The sequence below is a fragment of the Anolis carolinensis genome, unplaced genomic scaffold (genome assembly GCF_035594765.1).
Source record: "Anolis carolinensis isolate JA03-04 unplaced genomic scaffold, rAnoCar3.1.pri scaffold_10, whole genome shotgun sequence".
Classification (NCBI taxonomy): domain Eukaryota; kingdom Metazoa; phylum Chordata; class Lepidosauria; order Squamata; family Dactyloidae; genus Anolis; species Anolis carolinensis.
In genome coordinates this window covers 14,339,276-14,356,510 of record NW_026943821.1, presented here as the reverse complement: position 1 = coordinate 14,356,510, position 17,235 = coordinate 14,339,276, and the positions used below count along the sequence as shown (strand labels likewise).

Here is a 17,235-nt window from a genome sequence, read left to right as displayed (position 1 = left end):
ACTAAAAAAAGGAGGGGAATTTTTTTTGGTTAATTTTGTAAGAAGCATTGTATTGAAATTAAGCCACACTGTTGTCTGGACATGGAAAGACAAGGTTGTTGTTGGTGGTGCACAACCTTGAAGAAATAGTCAACATTCCCATGTAAACTAAACATAGTAGCTGTTTCAATCCTACAACCAGCTTAGACAAAACACAAAAATAAAACAAGGCATCTTCAATAGTTGTTGAGTAAAGACCTCTCCTTTCCTCTTCCTCCTAAGCATTCTCTTCCATAGACCGAAGGTTCCATGACAGTTGGAGCCCAAGAGTAGAGGATTCAATTGAGGCCACTGATGGATCTAAATCCACTGCAGCTGAAACTAAATATTCTTCCACAAAATTATTCCTCCTTATCTGTGAGAGCACTCTGTTTTGTCTGACTGCAACCGGTGCAAACAACTGGGACTAAGGATATACCCATCTCATGCTTACCTACAGGCTACTGAGCTGCATCTTTTCCTGCATCAATTTTGTGCTACTCTCCATTGCTGAATTCTGTTCTGGATGGATTTTGTATCTAGAAGATCCTGAAAAACCCTTTATCACTGGTTTATGGTCGGTTTGCACGGAGCACAGCTGCAATTACGACATCATCAGAGAATGTAAAACATACCTGTATTGAGATGTGATTGATTGATTGGGTTGGGTTGGGTGAGGCTTTTTATTTGACCTGGTTGTTTCATTCTACATAAAGATATTAGGGATGTGCGCAACACCCAAAAACTGTACCATTTTCGGTTCCATTTTCAGCTGCCTTTTGTTTAATTTTCTGGGAAATTCCCAAAATCGGGAAGGGGGGGTGCTGTTTTCATTCCGGTAAGATTTGATCCATTGGTACCAATGGGGAAAATTTAGAGTCTCGTTTCTCTGGCCCATCAGGCTTCAGCTGGGTTCTGCCTGATCCATTTTTGCCTATCCAGTTGCTGGATTTCTGAATTTTCACAAATTCCAAATTACCAAATGGAATTCTGCACACCCATAAAAGATATTGTTAGTTTTGAAGAAAACATTTTTCAGAAACATATTGAATTGATCTTTGTATATATGTGTGTGTGGGGTGGGGTGGGTTTGGGACCTATCCCATCTTATTTCATTGTCTCATATTATTGTTAACCACCTTGAGTCCTTATACTGGAAAAAGGCAGGGTAATAATAAATAAATTTCATTAATTACTTAATTAATTTCCACCTTTAATAGCAAGTTTCTGTTTGGGCGCATCTACATTGCAGAATTAATGCACTTTGGCTCCATTTTAGCTGTGCTATGGAATCATGGAAGTTGTAGTTTTCACAAGATTTTTAGCCTTATCTGTTAAAGAGTACTGGTGCTTCATTAAATAACAAATCTCAATACCAAACCATTCAACCATGGCAGTTAAAGTGGTATCAAAGTACTTTAATTCTACAGTGTAGAGCCAGGCTTCCAGAAGTTAGATTCAGAAAATGCTTTGTTGACTGAGATGTGACTAACGACATGTGCATTTCTCAGGATTTTCAATGCAGATTTAGCTTTATTACTAAAATCTAGAGTACTCTTTTACAAGAGATCTGTTCAGTTCCATTGTTTATGTGAGTTAAGTCTAAGTTAATCCTCTCTTTCAGTTAATATAGACGTGGTCCGGAGCTTCTTGTTACTTGGCTCTTTTTGGTGTTCTTTGGCCATACTGTGCTCAACAGAATGGGAGTTTTTGATTAACTGGTCTGACAACTTTTTCCCAGAAGCCCCTATGGCTGCAATATTCAACTTTATTTCAGGTAAGACCATCAGTGATTATTACTAGCCATAACAGCTATAAATGAGATGGCAAATGAGGCAGGTCCAGGGACAATCGTGCTGTCCTGAGATCACCATGCAGAGAGGTCATGGACTGTGAAAAATGCCAAAATGGGACAAAAAAAGCCCTCCAATAATTTACAAATTTCACACCTCTAGACATATTATAGAATATATATATATATATATATATATATATATATATATATATATATTTTCAAGAGGAGGCAATGTAGTGGATTACTTCCTAATTTCCCTAGTTTGCTACCTTTTACAAAAAATCTCAGTAAAAAACTGACCGGAAAGTGATCAGCACCATGTTAACTGAATACTAGGAAACAAATGCCAAACATCACTGTGGCCAGGGTAGCAAAAGTAATTGATGAAAGCAATGCACCAACTAGGTAAGGCTACGGCTGTTTATTTTGTCCTGAATTTACAGGGAAGGGGCAAGATCACATTCTTCTCTCTCCACCCTTGATGAATTGAATATAAACTACTTTTTCACAAGTTGTGAACTCAGTTTGCAGTAGTAGAGTTAAGAAAAGCATAAGGGATCAAAGTGGGAAGAGGAGAAAGAAAGAGGGACACTTTCAAATTAGATGAACTGGGACTGTCCCTGTCAAATCAGGAGGATTTGAAAGTATTGATTAAAGGTGACTGTTATAGTACAGCCTGAGGCTGATGGGTTCACTGATGGTTTAGAGAGAATTGGAGGACAAAGTAATGAAAATTCAAGTCAGGGAAATGATGGCTCTCTTTGGGAAAAACCTGACTCAGAAAGTGCAAGACTCCAAGGTCAGTCAGAGGAGCCAGAAACTGCTACATTAGATGAGTTGGGCAAAGAGCTAAGTGATATGGAAGGATCCCAGGGAAAAATACCTGGAGCTATGGAGATCAACAAAAGTCTTCGTTTACAGATTAGAGCAGGAAATAGGCAGCTTTGATCAGAGCACTTATGTGGGAAAGTTGAGGAGAGAATTTGTGGGAAAAGAAATGACTTCATGGGTGTCTATTAATTAGACAGTTGGGTTGTCGAAGGCTTTCATGACTGGGATCATAGGGTTGTTGTATGTCTTTCGGGCTGTGTGGCCATGTTCCAGAAGTATTCTCTCCTGACGTTTCGCCCACATCTATGGCAGGCATCCTCAGAGGTTGTGAGGTATGGATTAACTAAGTAAGGAAAGGAAAGAATATATATCTGTGTAGAGTCCAAGGTGTGGCAAGAGTCCTTTGTCACTGGGAAGCCAGCATTAATGTTTCAGTTAATCACCCTAATTAGCATTGGAAAGGTTTTTGTCTCTTGCCTGGGGGCATCCTTTGTTTAGTCATTAGCTGTGCCCTCAGAGTGTTGGTTCCCATCTACTGTTTTGATTTTAGAGTTTTGTAATACTGGATAATTAGAAAGTTGTTTAAGAGTTAGTTCAGGCAACGTAGCATTCAAGTGAAAAAACTAGGCCTGAGTTCTCTGCTTCTTGTTTCAAGTCAAGCCTTGAATTTGGATTTAGGTATCCTGGAAGTTTTCTATGTTCTTGTTTCTATATTCTTGCTCAAATTTTACTAAGTATACTTTTGCTTGTGAACTTATGCTCTACTTGTAACTTTCTGGCTACTCCTGCAGTATATTACTTTGGGATTTGCATGAGACATTTGGATTGCTGTCTGGTTATCACCAAGTGCTAACCCTTTTTTTTAAATTATACATCTTGGATTATTATGCCCCTCAAATCCAGTCTAGGGGCATATATGAAGTGCATTTTTTTTACTATGCTTGTTGGGTTCTTCACAACCGCAAGGCTCAAAAACAAAATTGTCACCAAATGTTCCACAATATCCCTGGGGGCATTTCTACTACATTTTACAGGTATCTGGGTCCAATCTGGGCTAAGAAGGGGCCTTTTTGGAAACCCAAAGCATAGAGAAAATCCACCCCGCCTCCAAACATTTTAAGGGATGTTCTTTTTCTATGTGGGTTCAGAATACAGACCTCCAAAATATCCGAGGAGCCTAATATTAAACTCAACAGTTGCACCCCTTCCGGTGTGCCTTCAGAACTTGTGGTTCTAGTAATGTACTGGTGATGTTCCTACAACATTTTGTTCCCTCCATACAAATGAATTCTACATAAGAAGTGAACTTCAGGGGCCAGAAAATCAGGGGTTGAGGTCTGGCTGAGATGTGTTGTCATTATTGTCTGTCCAACTGACTCCTGAAAATGACCACATATTCAGGATTTTAATTGACTTCCTGTTTTATAGGTTTCTGTGTGATGGTCGCTGTACTAGTTTATGATACCTCTCTTAATGATATAGCGGATCCTGATATGGAACAAATTCCGAATCAATGGGCTTTTTTACTAAGCTGGGTTGTTTGCGGTGTCTCCTGTCTTACAGGTAAATGCGTCTGATGAATGTGAATCCCAATGATATGTGAACAGTATGATTCCCATATATATGGAGTTTACTTCCAAAATATGCAAAATCTGATTTTTAATGAGTTGTAGGTGGCAGTAACTTGTTGATATAACATACAGATCAAAGCTATCAAAATGTGTCAAATCACTTTGGTACAAGGCTTGGAAAATTGTGTTTATGGCTTTAAAAAAGCATATCCTCAGCATGTTCTTTCCAATTTCTGTAAAATTTGTTCAGATGGATTTGGTACCTTTTGGAAACAAGCTCCACATATGCTGTAGATACATTCCTGGATGTAGCTAAAATCATGGATAATGACAAACCCTATTGAAAGAACAACTTCTTGGAAAAGCAGACCATAGCATTGTGCTACAGGAACCTAAGAAGTGCTAGAGAGAATATTTTGTCAAATGGAGATAAATGAAACTGTAGGTACCAGTTACAGGGATACGTGGTTGTACTACATATTTATTTCAATGTTTGCATTGAGCACCAATACTTTAGAAAGCCAAGGAAGTACCACCCATACCTCCAAGAAGGCATAGAAATACGAAAGCACTCTTAGTCTTAGGTTCTAATCCAGTCCTTTGCTTATATCAGTGTTGTTGCTTTTGCTGTTGTTGTTTACTTTCCAGACCAGGAGGTTTCCATGACCACGTAAAGATTTAATTTCTGGTCTCCAGAGCTGTAGACCAGCATTCAAACTATACCAGACTTGTTCAAAGGAGCCCCTAGTAGCCCATTGGGTTAAGCCCTTGTGCCAATGCAACTGCTGACCTAAAGGTCGACGGTTCAAATCCAGGGAGCAGGGTGAGCTCCCATCTGTTAGCTCCAGCTTCCCATGCAGGGACATGAGAGAAGCCTCCCACAGGATGGTAAAACATCCGGGCATCCCCTGGGCAACCTCCTTATAGATGACCACACCAGTGGTCATCTATAAGGACTTTGCTCCTGACACACACAAAAAAACCCCACTTCTTCATTTTACATAATATGTAGATAAGATGAAGTTGATCCTTTCAATAGAAAATTTCCAACAAATTTGGTAACCATCATTTTAAAAAATAATAATAATTTCTTGTTGCTTTTATTTCGTCTAGGTTTTTACGGCTTGCTGATTTATAAGCTCTCACTCTGGAAAACATCTTCTTCTTTAATTCGGATTTCTCCTATACTGTATCCCAAATCGAGTTTTTTGTCATAGAGATGAGATGTAGTATCATACGGCTACCTTCTTTAAAGTGAACCTCGATTTCGTGAAGTCTCTTTGAACCACATTTCTTTTCCACATATGGCTAAAACTTTGAACCCAGTTTGCTTTGGATTATTATCCCATCAAGGACAAAGCATTCTCAGGACCCTGCCTACTAAAAATACAGAATTAAGAGGAAATCATCATTTCCTCAGCTTTAAAAGGTTCCATTCACTGAATATTTTTCATGACAGTCTTTAGACAGTAGCACAGTATTATTAAAACCCAATTTCCCATAATAAATTGTCTATTTTATCTGGCTAAAGACCCTGACAACGTTCTCTTTGTCAAATGATTGCGATGTTACTTTTATTACAGATGGTGGCCCATATTCTACATCTCCTGCTTAGTTATTTATGGATAATTTAGTGATGTCTCCAAACCTAAGAGGCTTTAGGGATGGAAAGAATCTTCACAGAGAAAAATAACAGAGCATTGAGAAAATTTGTGTAGTTTTCTCCCAGTATTTAAAACTACCAGTCTGTGTGTAGATCACTAGTTCCCACCCTTTGAGCCTACAGGTGTTTTGGTCTTCAGCTCCCACAGTTACTAACAGCTGGTAAGTTGGCTGGGATTTCTGGAAGTTGAAGTCCAAAACTGGTGTAGATAAGATAGATAAATATGATAGACAAGACTTCAAAAAGTTGTGTTGATCAGAACAAGGGTAATCTATGCCCCTAGATAAGTACTTGTCAACATTAATTCCTGTGGACTTTTGGCACCAGACAGCATAGCCAATGGTAAAGGATACTGGAAGTTGGAGTCCAAAACATTTCGAGAGCCAGACCTTGAAGACCACTATTTTAGGGCCCCATTGGGCTTTGGTTGAATTTTAGAAGCCCTTCATAAGTATTCAGATTCAGACCAGTTGTTGAGTGATCACAGAGAAGGTAGGAGGTTGAAGGAATAAATCACAGTCCTGCAATACATACATATTCATCTGATTTACAGTGGCGAGGAAAAGACTAGAAGTCAAATGTAATTGATGAATTTCTTGCAACTTTTATTAACTCAGAAACCAAAGAGAAATTTAACAGATGATTGGGTCAAAGAGGACATTTGGGAGCAATCATTAGGGTAAGTTCCATGGAGTAGGATACATTTGTCAAGGTATTTATTTACAATTGTATTGTGTAAATGTTATTGTGAAAATGATCCGGGGAATGGGAAAATATATTTTCTACATGAGGCAGTGGGTAGAAGTGGAGAATTCCCTCCTTCTACAGGGAAAGCAGAATATCGTAAACCATTTCAGTAAATTAGCATTGGCTGATGATCTTCCAAATGTTGCAGATGGAGGTGAATAGTTCACTGAGACACTTACACATTTCAAATTGCTTTTGGCTAAGTGACAGCACCTTTTCAATTGTCCATTTTTGTCCAGTCAGACCCTATAACCTTGTTACTGGGCTCAGAGTGGGAAATCCTGTGTTTAGGGATACATCTCATGGATGCCAAGAGGAGCTTCTCCCTCTACTAACATTATTGTGGTTCTCCGTTTTTTCTTTACTTGGACCAGATACTTCTGCCACAGTAACCGAAGTGTACCTGGAAAAAAAAGTACAAATAAATAGTACTACTGTTTAAATCAGGGGTCCCAAAACTAAGGCCCGGGGGCCGGATGCGGCCCCCCAAGGCCATTTACCTGGCCCCCACCCTCAGTTTTAGACTTAGGCTCATCCAAAGTCTGAAATGACTTGAAGGCACAACAACAATCCTACTTGATTATCTCATTGGCCAGAAGCAGGTCCACACTTCCCACTGCAATCCTGATAGGTTTACAGTATGTTGGTTAAAATTATTTTTATTTTAAAATATTGTATTGTTCTTTTATTTACTAATATTGTAAATGAAATATTGTAAATTAATGATATGGTAATAATATAATATATTCTGTATACATATAATATTGATAATAATATTATATTGTAATACAATATAATATTTATTTATTTATTATAGTATTTCTACCCCACCCTTCTCACCCAATAGGGGACTCAGGGCAGCTAATAATAATAATACAATATAATAATATTGTATAATATGATAATATTAATTATATATTATATATTAAATGTAATATTACTAATAATATTACGGTATAATGGTATAGTACAATATAGTATTATATAATGCTAATATTGTGCTATGCTAATAATATAATATATTGTATGTACATACAACTTGTAAGCCGCTCTGAGTCCCCTTCAGGGTGAGAGAGGGTGGGGTATAAATGCAGTAAATAAATAAATAAATAATTGTTGCTGGGTTGTTGTTGTTTTTCTTTCTTTCTTTCTTTTGCACTACAAATAAGACATGTGCAGTGAGCATAGGAATTGGTTCATTTTTTTCCAAATGATAATTCGGCCCCTCAACAATCTGAGGGACCATGAATCGGCCCTCCACTTAAAAAGTTTGAGGACCCCTGGTTTAAATATTCCTATAATTTTGCATTAGAGCATCCTATTTGTAGGAGTACATTTTGCCTCTCATATCAGGGTGAAGGGACATCTGCAATGCATTTAAGCCTGAGCTGAGCTATCCAAGGTCCTGAACTAGGTCTCACCTGAGAGTTTCGGCACTGGATAGTGCCTTCCAAGTGCAGATGGAGCCTTGCAGTGGATTCACTGCCTCACTGACATTGAATTCATTAGCTTCTCTAGCTTGGTTCTAACTGAGAAGTCATACATTATAGAATAAGTACAATTTGCCATCACTTCAGCTGCTTGGATGGATTTGGCAGAGAAGGCTAAAGACCTTATGAAGCTATAGTTCCAGTGATTCCATAGCATTGAGCTATGGCAGTTCAAGCAGTGTGTCACTTTCTAAGATAACAAGATACAACTAAATTAAATTTAACAGACAATGTAACAAGTAGGAGTATAAATTTTGCATTTAAAAAGTACAGTGTTCAAGTTCTTCATTTTCTCTGAAGGGCATTTGAAGGTATTTTGAGCAGAATTTCAATGTTTTATGCTATTGCTTTATCCGTCCTGTGACAGCGCGAGTGGCGCCATCTATATATCAAACTATAAGTTGCAAGATTTGAATTGTTGTATCATGCCTGATTTTGCCCTTACCCTGTAAATGTAGTTGGATTGGTTATTTATATCTGTCAATCAATGTTGTTTTCACCTGTTATATTGCTCACTCAGCTCAATTGTTTGGCTCCACCTCTTCCTGGAGTAGGACAGTCTTTCCTCCTTTCATTCCACCAGCAAGCTCTCTATCGGATGGACGTGAAAGAGAGGCTTGGCTCTAAAAGCCCTTGATAAAGTTACCTCTCAGCACCAATTCAGAGGTTCTTACCCTTGAGACCTACGCTTCATGTTCAGGGCCAACCTGAATGACGTTGAGGAGTTTCAAGCACCTTCATATCAGTCCTCTGGCAACAGAGGAAGACTGTGTCTTCAGACATAGGTCATTGGACTGAGGCTGAGTTTGCTCCGGCATTCACAGCCAGAGAAAGAGGGAACTGGAAAAGCTTCGCAGCTTCAGAACTCCTTGGACTTAAAACAACCAAAGACTGTAATGTATATTTTCTTTTACCCCTTTGTGGACAATAAACCCAGTTTTTGAGTTATCTACAGTGTTTTGGTTCTTGGGAGTTCCAGTTTCCCTAAAGGAGGGCAAGAAGCAATCCCCTGGGGAAAGATGCCTCTTTCACTAAGAGTTATAGCCCCAGGCGCGACGGCACACGTCCTATTGTGATTTTTAAAAACAATAACAAAAAGAGAATGCAAAAGTAATAGGTGACATAATCAGCAAAATCATGTTAGCACCTAAAGGTTTAAAAAATGAAAAAAAAATAAGGAATGTAATTTAATGTGACTTACCCAACACTAAGCACAGGAAACAAGTGAAGATGCTCATGAAAAAAACCCAGCCTGGGGCCACATGTAGCACTTCCATCTCCAGCATGATATCTCTAAGGTGGAGGTACATAATTGTAAGTGAACACAAAATGCAGAGTCCTAAAGGCAAGAGAGAGGATTTACAATGGTTGTATATTTCAGCCACGTTAAAAATTAGAATCTCTGTATTTAGACTGTCCACATCACTTATGTGAATTGAGTTTGCCAAAGCTCCATTGCTTCTTACAGAACACCAGGAGACCTCTGTGTTGGCAACATAGTGTTCTACCATGCTGTTCCCCCATTTCAGCCTCTGTCGTCTGATGGATAGCATGGGGTTCCATGAATGAACTGGGACAGAAGCATCCTAGGATGCTTTTTGTGCCTCATGTGATAAGTCTGTCGGTTGCCTTCCTGCCAGTACCTCCAAGGTAATACGCCACTGAAGAAATCAGGCCTTCAGGGACCTTCTTTTTCAAACAATGTGCTAGAAGATCTTGAGAGAAGATCAAGGCAAGGAAACAACAGGCCAAGGCTATTAACATAAGCACTCGGGCAGCTCCCAGATTGGCTGGAAGGGAAGAGGAGAATTTTTTTTAAAAAAAGGTCAAAATTTGAAGTTCTTTACTAATGTTGCAGAAAAAACACAGCTCTCAGTTTGCCCAAAACAACTAACCAGGAAATAACTAAATAGAAACTAGATTTTGGATTGAAAGAGCAGATTGAATGGGGATAGTATTTTAGCATGGCATATGATATGGGCACTTTCTTGTTTGTGCCCAAAGCAAATTATGGTTTGCTGTTAGCCTGTTACATGCAAGTCCGCCATTGTTTAATTATTGTTCTCTAGATTTTCAGAAAGGATACTTTGCCAGAGCTATCTGAAATCTTTTGCATTCAAGATACTAACTGCATTCATTCAATGTAATATTTGAACAGGGAGATCTGCAAGCCTAAAAGACCTTTTTCACATTCAACATGTCAGACACACCAGATGCATAATATTTACAGTGGTTACTGGGAAGCTTTTGTATTCTCTGCGTGCTTCCTATGATTAGCAAGACCAGAGAGATTTCTGCAATGTACTAAGGGTAAAGGTAAAGGTTTCCCCTGACATTGTCTAGACATATCTGACTCTGGGGGTTGCTGCTCATCTCCATTTCTAAACCGAAGAGCCAGCATTGTCCATAGACACCTCTAAGGTCATGTGGCCAGCATGACTGCATGGAGCACTGTTACCTTCCCGCCAGAGCGGTACCTATTGATCTACTCACATGTGCATGTTTTTGAACTGCTAGGTTGGCAGAAGATGGGGCTAACAGCGGGAGCTCACTCTGCTCCCCGGATTCGAACCACCGACCTTTCGGTCAGCAAGTTCAGCAGCTCAGTGGCTCGCAATGTACTAAATGAGTTTTAAAAGCATATAAATCTCCTGTATCTGCACCATTTTAGTCAAACTGCTTATGTCATATTGGACTCATATGGAAATGCATAGCTCCCATAACAGATGCCATTTTAGAATTAATTCAGAAAATGTTGAATCTTTCTTTTCCTATTAGACTCAGGCAAAAACAAACTGCTGCAACCTCTTTGTGTGCTCTTTTCATTAATACCCTTTCCCATCTAGTTCACATTCTGATATTTCTTGGTTTTCATCTGTGTAATACTATAAGGCAAGTGACAGTAATAAAAATCAAAACCCGCTTAGTCCACGACTATAAAATGCAGGAGCATTGCAGTTTTTACCTGTGATGCTGGAAATAAAAGCACAGATTCTGATAGTCTGAAAGCAAACATTCCACAGTCCCATATGGAGATCACCATCTTCAAAATGTTGAACTATCCAAAATGGAGATGCAATGGCAATGATAAGCAACACAAGACTAGTGCAAGCCAATACATAGTATGCATATCTGTAGATGTTCATAGTCGTAATTTCAGGAAGGATCTGAAGTGATGTAAATAAATAAATTTACATTAAAAGTGATGTAAATAAATAAATAATAAATAAATCTGAAAAGAGATGAATCCTGCTTTTACACATTACAAACAACAATAACATAAACATCGCAGAATATGGTGCTGAAAATGCATTTTTGTGTCCTGCATGCCAAAAGTAGGAAATTGATTCAATTTTATTTAAATCTACTGGGATTTATATTCATATATACACAAACCAGAAACAACATGCACTGAATGGGATTAAAACTGCAATCCAGGAAAGAGTTGGGAATTACGGTAAGTCCTTTCTTCCATAAAAATCGTAGCAGTATATAGGCTTGTGCAACTCTCCAAATGCTTGGTTCCATAGACAGCTTTTAACGTGTTTTCTAAAGGATAGGAGGGAGGGGGCTGATCTAATTTCACTGGGAAGAGAGTTTCATAGCCGAGGGGCCACCACTGAGAAGGCCCTGTCCCTCGCTCCCATCAGCCGCACCTATGAAGAAGGTGGGATCGAGAGCAGCCCCCCCCCCAGGAGATTTTAGCACCCGGTATGGTTCATGGGGGAGATGTGTTCAGGCAGGTAATCTGGGACAGAACTATTTAGGGCTTTATAGGCTAAAGCCAGCACTTTGAATTGTGCTCAGTAGCAAACTGGCAGCCAGTGGAGCTGACGTAGCAAACTTCTTGAAGCTTCCGAACAGTCTTCAAAAGCAACACCATGTAGTAACAAAAGCAACACCATTGCAGTAATCTAATTTTTTTTTTTGTGTCAGGAGCAACCGGAGTAGCTTCTGGACTGAGAGAATTGGCCGTCTGCAAGGATGTTGCCCAGGGGACGCCCGGATGTTTTGATGTTTTTACCATCCTTGTGGGAGGCTTCGCTCATGTCCCTGCATGGAGCTGGAACTGATAGAGGGAGCTCATCCGCGCTCTCCCCGGGTGGGATTCGAACCTGGCAGCCTTCAGGTCAGGAACCCAACCAAGTCACAAGGCTTTTATCCCCTAGGCCTCTGGAGGCTCCAGTAATCTAATCAAGATGTATCAATATTTCTGCCTCAAAATATTATTTTCTCTCAGAAAGTGCCCTGAGGGTTTTTTTTGTACAGAATACCACAATAAAAATATTAATTTTTTGTGCCAAAATGCTGTTCTCAGGACATGGTGATTGCAATTTTGGTGGCTGATAGGATGGAGGCAGCCAATGCAACCTGACTCCAAAACAGGATATGTTGGATGATGGATGGTGTGATGTCTCAGGCACCTTTGGCCCATGACCCCACAGCCATCATAGATCAAACTGAAGAGGACTTGGGCTTTCTTCCATCTTAGCAAGATTCCGTCCCTTTCCAGATGTCTCCTGTTGATATTTCCGTGCCAGAGCCAATTAGGAACGCCCTTGAAACGGAGCCTGGTTCTCCGGAAAGTTTGGTGTTTGATAGAAGGGCTTTTCTCATAACAGATCACTCCCAAAGACAGAGTTTAAGGAGAAATGTGAGATTAGCAGAGAGAGGTAATTGTGGCTAAATCGGTTCTCTTGGGAAGTTTCAGGGAGACAGGCATCTGATTGGAAAACAGCTCCATTCTCTGGGAAGATTTGGGGAGTCAAACACCTGCTTGGGGGGAGCTCTTGAACTTCAATAAAAGTTCTGCGCTGAGCTTTCCCTGTTGCGGAGTCAATGTGACTAAAGAACATCGTCTCTTGTTCCTGAGCTTCCAAGCGGCCCATCGGCGCGTTTTACTCACGAGTAGTCCGGGAGTTGCATCCCACTCCTTGCCAAGATTGGACTGCGTTTTCAGATCCATCACGAAATACCTTGCCTAGCCTTGAATCCTTGTTCTGGACTTTACTTCAAGAATCTTCCTGCGAAACCTTGTTCTTTCCCCACTCAAACTTCCAAAGAGTTTGAGTGTGTTTCGGTTATTTGGATTATAGACTTTAGACTCTAATACTGGACACATAACTTCATTTTATTGGACTAATTTTGATCTTTTCTAAAAGGTCAACTGCTTGACTATATTCTCTGCTTATTTTTGTTTAGAACTTTTATTGCTTTAATAAAGATATTAGATTGTTTATTGGCCTCCGTGTTGGTTTCCAGTGTTCATGCTGCTTAGTGGTGTTACAGATGGCTACTGCAAACTAAAAAGCAGTGTTTGAGCAGACTAAAGATCCAGCTAAGCTTTTGCTGAGATGGAGCTATCAGGCCTATAGCGAGGGGGGGGGGGGTAGGGGTTCACACCCCCCCCCTCGAAATTGTTCAGGTTAAAAAAAAAACCTGGTTTACTCATGAATTTTAACTGGTTAACCAAATCCCCATGCTAAGTGTATGAGACATAAAACATTAAGAGTCCCTCCAGGCACTATCTCAAGCAGATATTGACAGGTCTGAACCCAGGAGGCGGGTGGGTCAGGGGTTCAACCCCTCCCCGAAATTTTCAAAACCCCTCCCGAAATTTTTTTCTGGCTACGGCCCTGGGAGCTATCTACAAATAATCCCTCCCTCCTTCATATTTGTTTATGGTCCTTGCTCCTTAAAATGCACCTAAAGTTTTTTGTCTTTCTGTTTCATTCAAAGAACTCGCCATTTCCACTTAGTGATTGATTTTCTTCCTCTCAAATCTTTATCCTTCATTTAAAAAACACGATTTTAAGCATCAAAGGGTCTTAAATATTGGCCAGGATCCTACATCATGTTCAGATAGTATACTTCTACATTCATGTTGCTCTGCTAAAGCACTCTTCTAAATACTGATATTGTACAATAAACTGTGTATATATTAGTGTGCTGCTTATTGTTTCATTGTGTAATGACAAACACACTGGTTCTTATTTGCCAGTGAATGAAGAGATATACTACTAAAGATACTGTTGAGTGAATCATCCAAGATGCTCAACAGCATGTGAAATATTATCTGCATAGAATTCCATCTACACAAGCCAAAAAAAATACTGCTACATGTGTGAGGGATCTCACGTGTCATTATGACAAAACTGGACTATGGCCAGTATTTATTGTTGTCGTGGCACATATGAGTGGCATGAGGCTGACTAGATGTGCCAGCTCAAAAATGCTATATTCATTCTTACTAATGATGGTGTCATTCTTATCCTGAAGCTGTCCTTGTGATCCAGGACCAAATTCTGCTGAGAGTCTGGGACAGAAGAAGACCTCTCCATTGCAATCAAAACTGGAGCACACAATGGTGCCCTATTGTCCCAGAGTCTTGGCTTCCAACTGCCACAGAACCTTTCTTCCTGTAGGAACAGATCTTAGGATGGAGGCAGAAGGAAAGCCATTCCCTTAGCCGGGGCATTCCTTCCTGGGAGGGGCATTTCTCATCATTGACTGTAGAATCTAAACCAGGGGTCCCCAAACTTTTTAAACGGGGGGCCAGTTCACAATCCTTCGGACCGTTGGAGGGCTGGACTATAGTTGGCCACCAAGCAATAAATAATAATAAATAATAATAACAATAATAATAATAATAATAATAATAATAATAATAATAATAATAATAATAAAAAGAGGATTGGCAGAGACTCTTTGGGCCATTGAGTCCAATCCCCTTCTGCCTTTGTGCACCGAAAGCACAAGCACAGCACCCCTGACAGATGGCCACCCAGCCTCAATGTTAATAATAATAATAATAATAATAATAATAATAATAATAATAATAATAATAATAATAATAATAATAATACAGGGTTTTGGAACACAATACTCCTGACCTCACAATCGTGTTAAAAAACAAAGTATGGATTGTTGATGTTGCAATCCCAGGTGACAGTAGGATTGAGGAAAAACAACTGGAAAAGCTGACACGATATGAGGATTTAAAGATCGAATTGCAAAGACTCTGGCACAAGCCAGTCAAGGTGGTCCCAGTAGTGATCGGCACACTGGGTGCAGTGCCTAAAGACCTTGGCTTGCACTTAAACACAATCAGCGCTGACACAATCCCCATCTGCCAGCTGCAGAAGGCCACCTTACTGGGATCTGCGCACATTATTTGCCGATACATCACACAGTCCTAGACACTTGGGAAGTGTCCGATGTGTGATCCAATACAACAGCCAGCAGAGTATCTGCTGTGGACTCATCTTGTTGTATTTCTAATAATAATAATAATAATAATAATAATAATAATAATAATAATAATAATAATGGTTGTAAGAGAAGAAGAGACCCCTTGGGTCATTTAGCCCAACCCCCTTCTGCCCTTGTGCCGTGGGGGCTGGATAAATGGCTTCGATGGGCTGCATCCGGCCCCCGGGCCTTAGTTTGGGGACCCCGATCTAAACCATGGCCGAGATACTATATACTTTTAATAAAGGACAAATACACAGTACCATTGTTACACAGGACCCCACATTGGAATGAATTATGGCATGGATGCATAATGTCTTTCCCCAGAAGTAGATCAAAGACCCTCCTGCCGTGGCTGTAGCTCCATGGTTCTCAACCCAGGTGTTTTGGCCTACAACTCCCAGAAATCCCAGCCAGTTTACAAGCTGTTAGGATTTCTAGGAGTTGAAGGCCAAAACATCAGGTCAAGAACCACTGCTGTAAAGGAGGAGGAAGGCACAGCTCCATCCCAACTGCCACTATCCTGGCTCTGGGGGAAAAGAAGAAGAAGCAATGCAGCTCCATTATTTCTAATCTCAGAAGCAGATGAAATCTCCATCTTTCCCAATTTCCACTGCCCTGGACAGAGAAAGGGAAGGAGAAGCAGTATCTGCTGAGCTTAATCTCCACTGGCACTACCATACTCTTTTGATTTGGTGTCATTTCTTGATTATATTCTATTTCTATTAGTAAGAACAGAAGGATTATTATTAACTGTGCAATGGGCACAAAGATCTAGAGTTTATTTTTGTCCTCATTAAGAAATAAAAAAAATATGGTAAATATTCAAAATGTGTTTCTCAGTGATTGAGAAATTCTGACAAAAAGCGTCCTTGGCCAATGAGAATCTTCACCGTTTGGGATCAAGCAAGAAAATCCTTTTGTTCTGCCATGAAAATGCTGTTTTCTGACCAAAAATATGACATGTAAGTTTTGCACATGAAAGATCCTGAACTCCAAACAGTCTTCAATCAGTGTGCACAGCAAGAAAGTAACTGCTAAAATTATTTGTTGCCTCTTTGAGAAGAAAATCAGCAAAGAATTTCATCTCAGAGCGAAAGTTCTCTGTGTTTGCTGAACAGTTGATTACACCAGGGAATTGCACTTAGGGAATTTGTGAGAATGTTCAACCCTTGCAAGATTATTTTTGCATAGGGTTGTTGTATGTTCTTCGGGCTGTATGGCCATGTTCCAGAAGTATTCTCTCCTGACATTTCGCCCACATCAATGGCAGGCATACTCAGATACCTCACAACCTCTGAGGATGCCTGCCATAGATGTGGATGAAATGTCAGGAGAGAATACTTCTGGAACATGGCAATACAGCCCAGAAAACATACAACAACCCTGTGATCCCGGCCATGAAAGCCTTCGACAACACATATTTTTGCATTACCAACAGTGAAGAATTCTGGGAACTCCAAATTAACAACAAAACAGGAGGGCTACACAGTTCCTTGGAGGATAGGTTTTGATTGCAAACCCATTTTAGTATCTTCCCAAAACAAAACAAGTACCCACAAAAGCCTTTCTAAAACTCAGTGAAGTATCAGAAGCTAAATCTTTCAGAGTGTAGAGCTTGAGGTGCAAACTGCATTAGATATGGTTATTTCCAACTGTACTATTATCGTACAAACAACAGGCATGCGCAAAATGGGAAACTGCCTTGGATTTCTCTCCTGTGCATAGTCCAAAATTAGGTGCCTTAGCAACTTTATTTATCATAGGGAAGTTGCACTGTTTGATGTTAGACTAGGCTGACAGATGGAAGCTAATTGCAGAAATAATATTCATCAGGTGATAAAAAAAGTTCATTGGAGCAAAAGGCAC

The 17,235-nt window shown here is 39.9% G+C and overlaps 1 long non-coding RNA gene across 1 annotated transcript; it reads right to left on the bottom strand.

Moving 5' to 3' along the window:
* Positions 1-6,459: 6,459 nt before the first annotated feature.
* LOC134293845 (uncharacterized) lies at positions 6,460-9,468 on the bottom strand. The gene is made up of 2 exons (XR_010000810.1): positions 9,317-9,468; positions 6,460-7,028 (listed from the first exon to the last, which is right to left on the bottom strand). It is a non-coding gene; the product is annotated as an uncharacterized LOC134293845 (long non-coding RNA).
* Between the last annotated feature and the right edge of the window lie 7,767 nt (positions 9,469-17,235).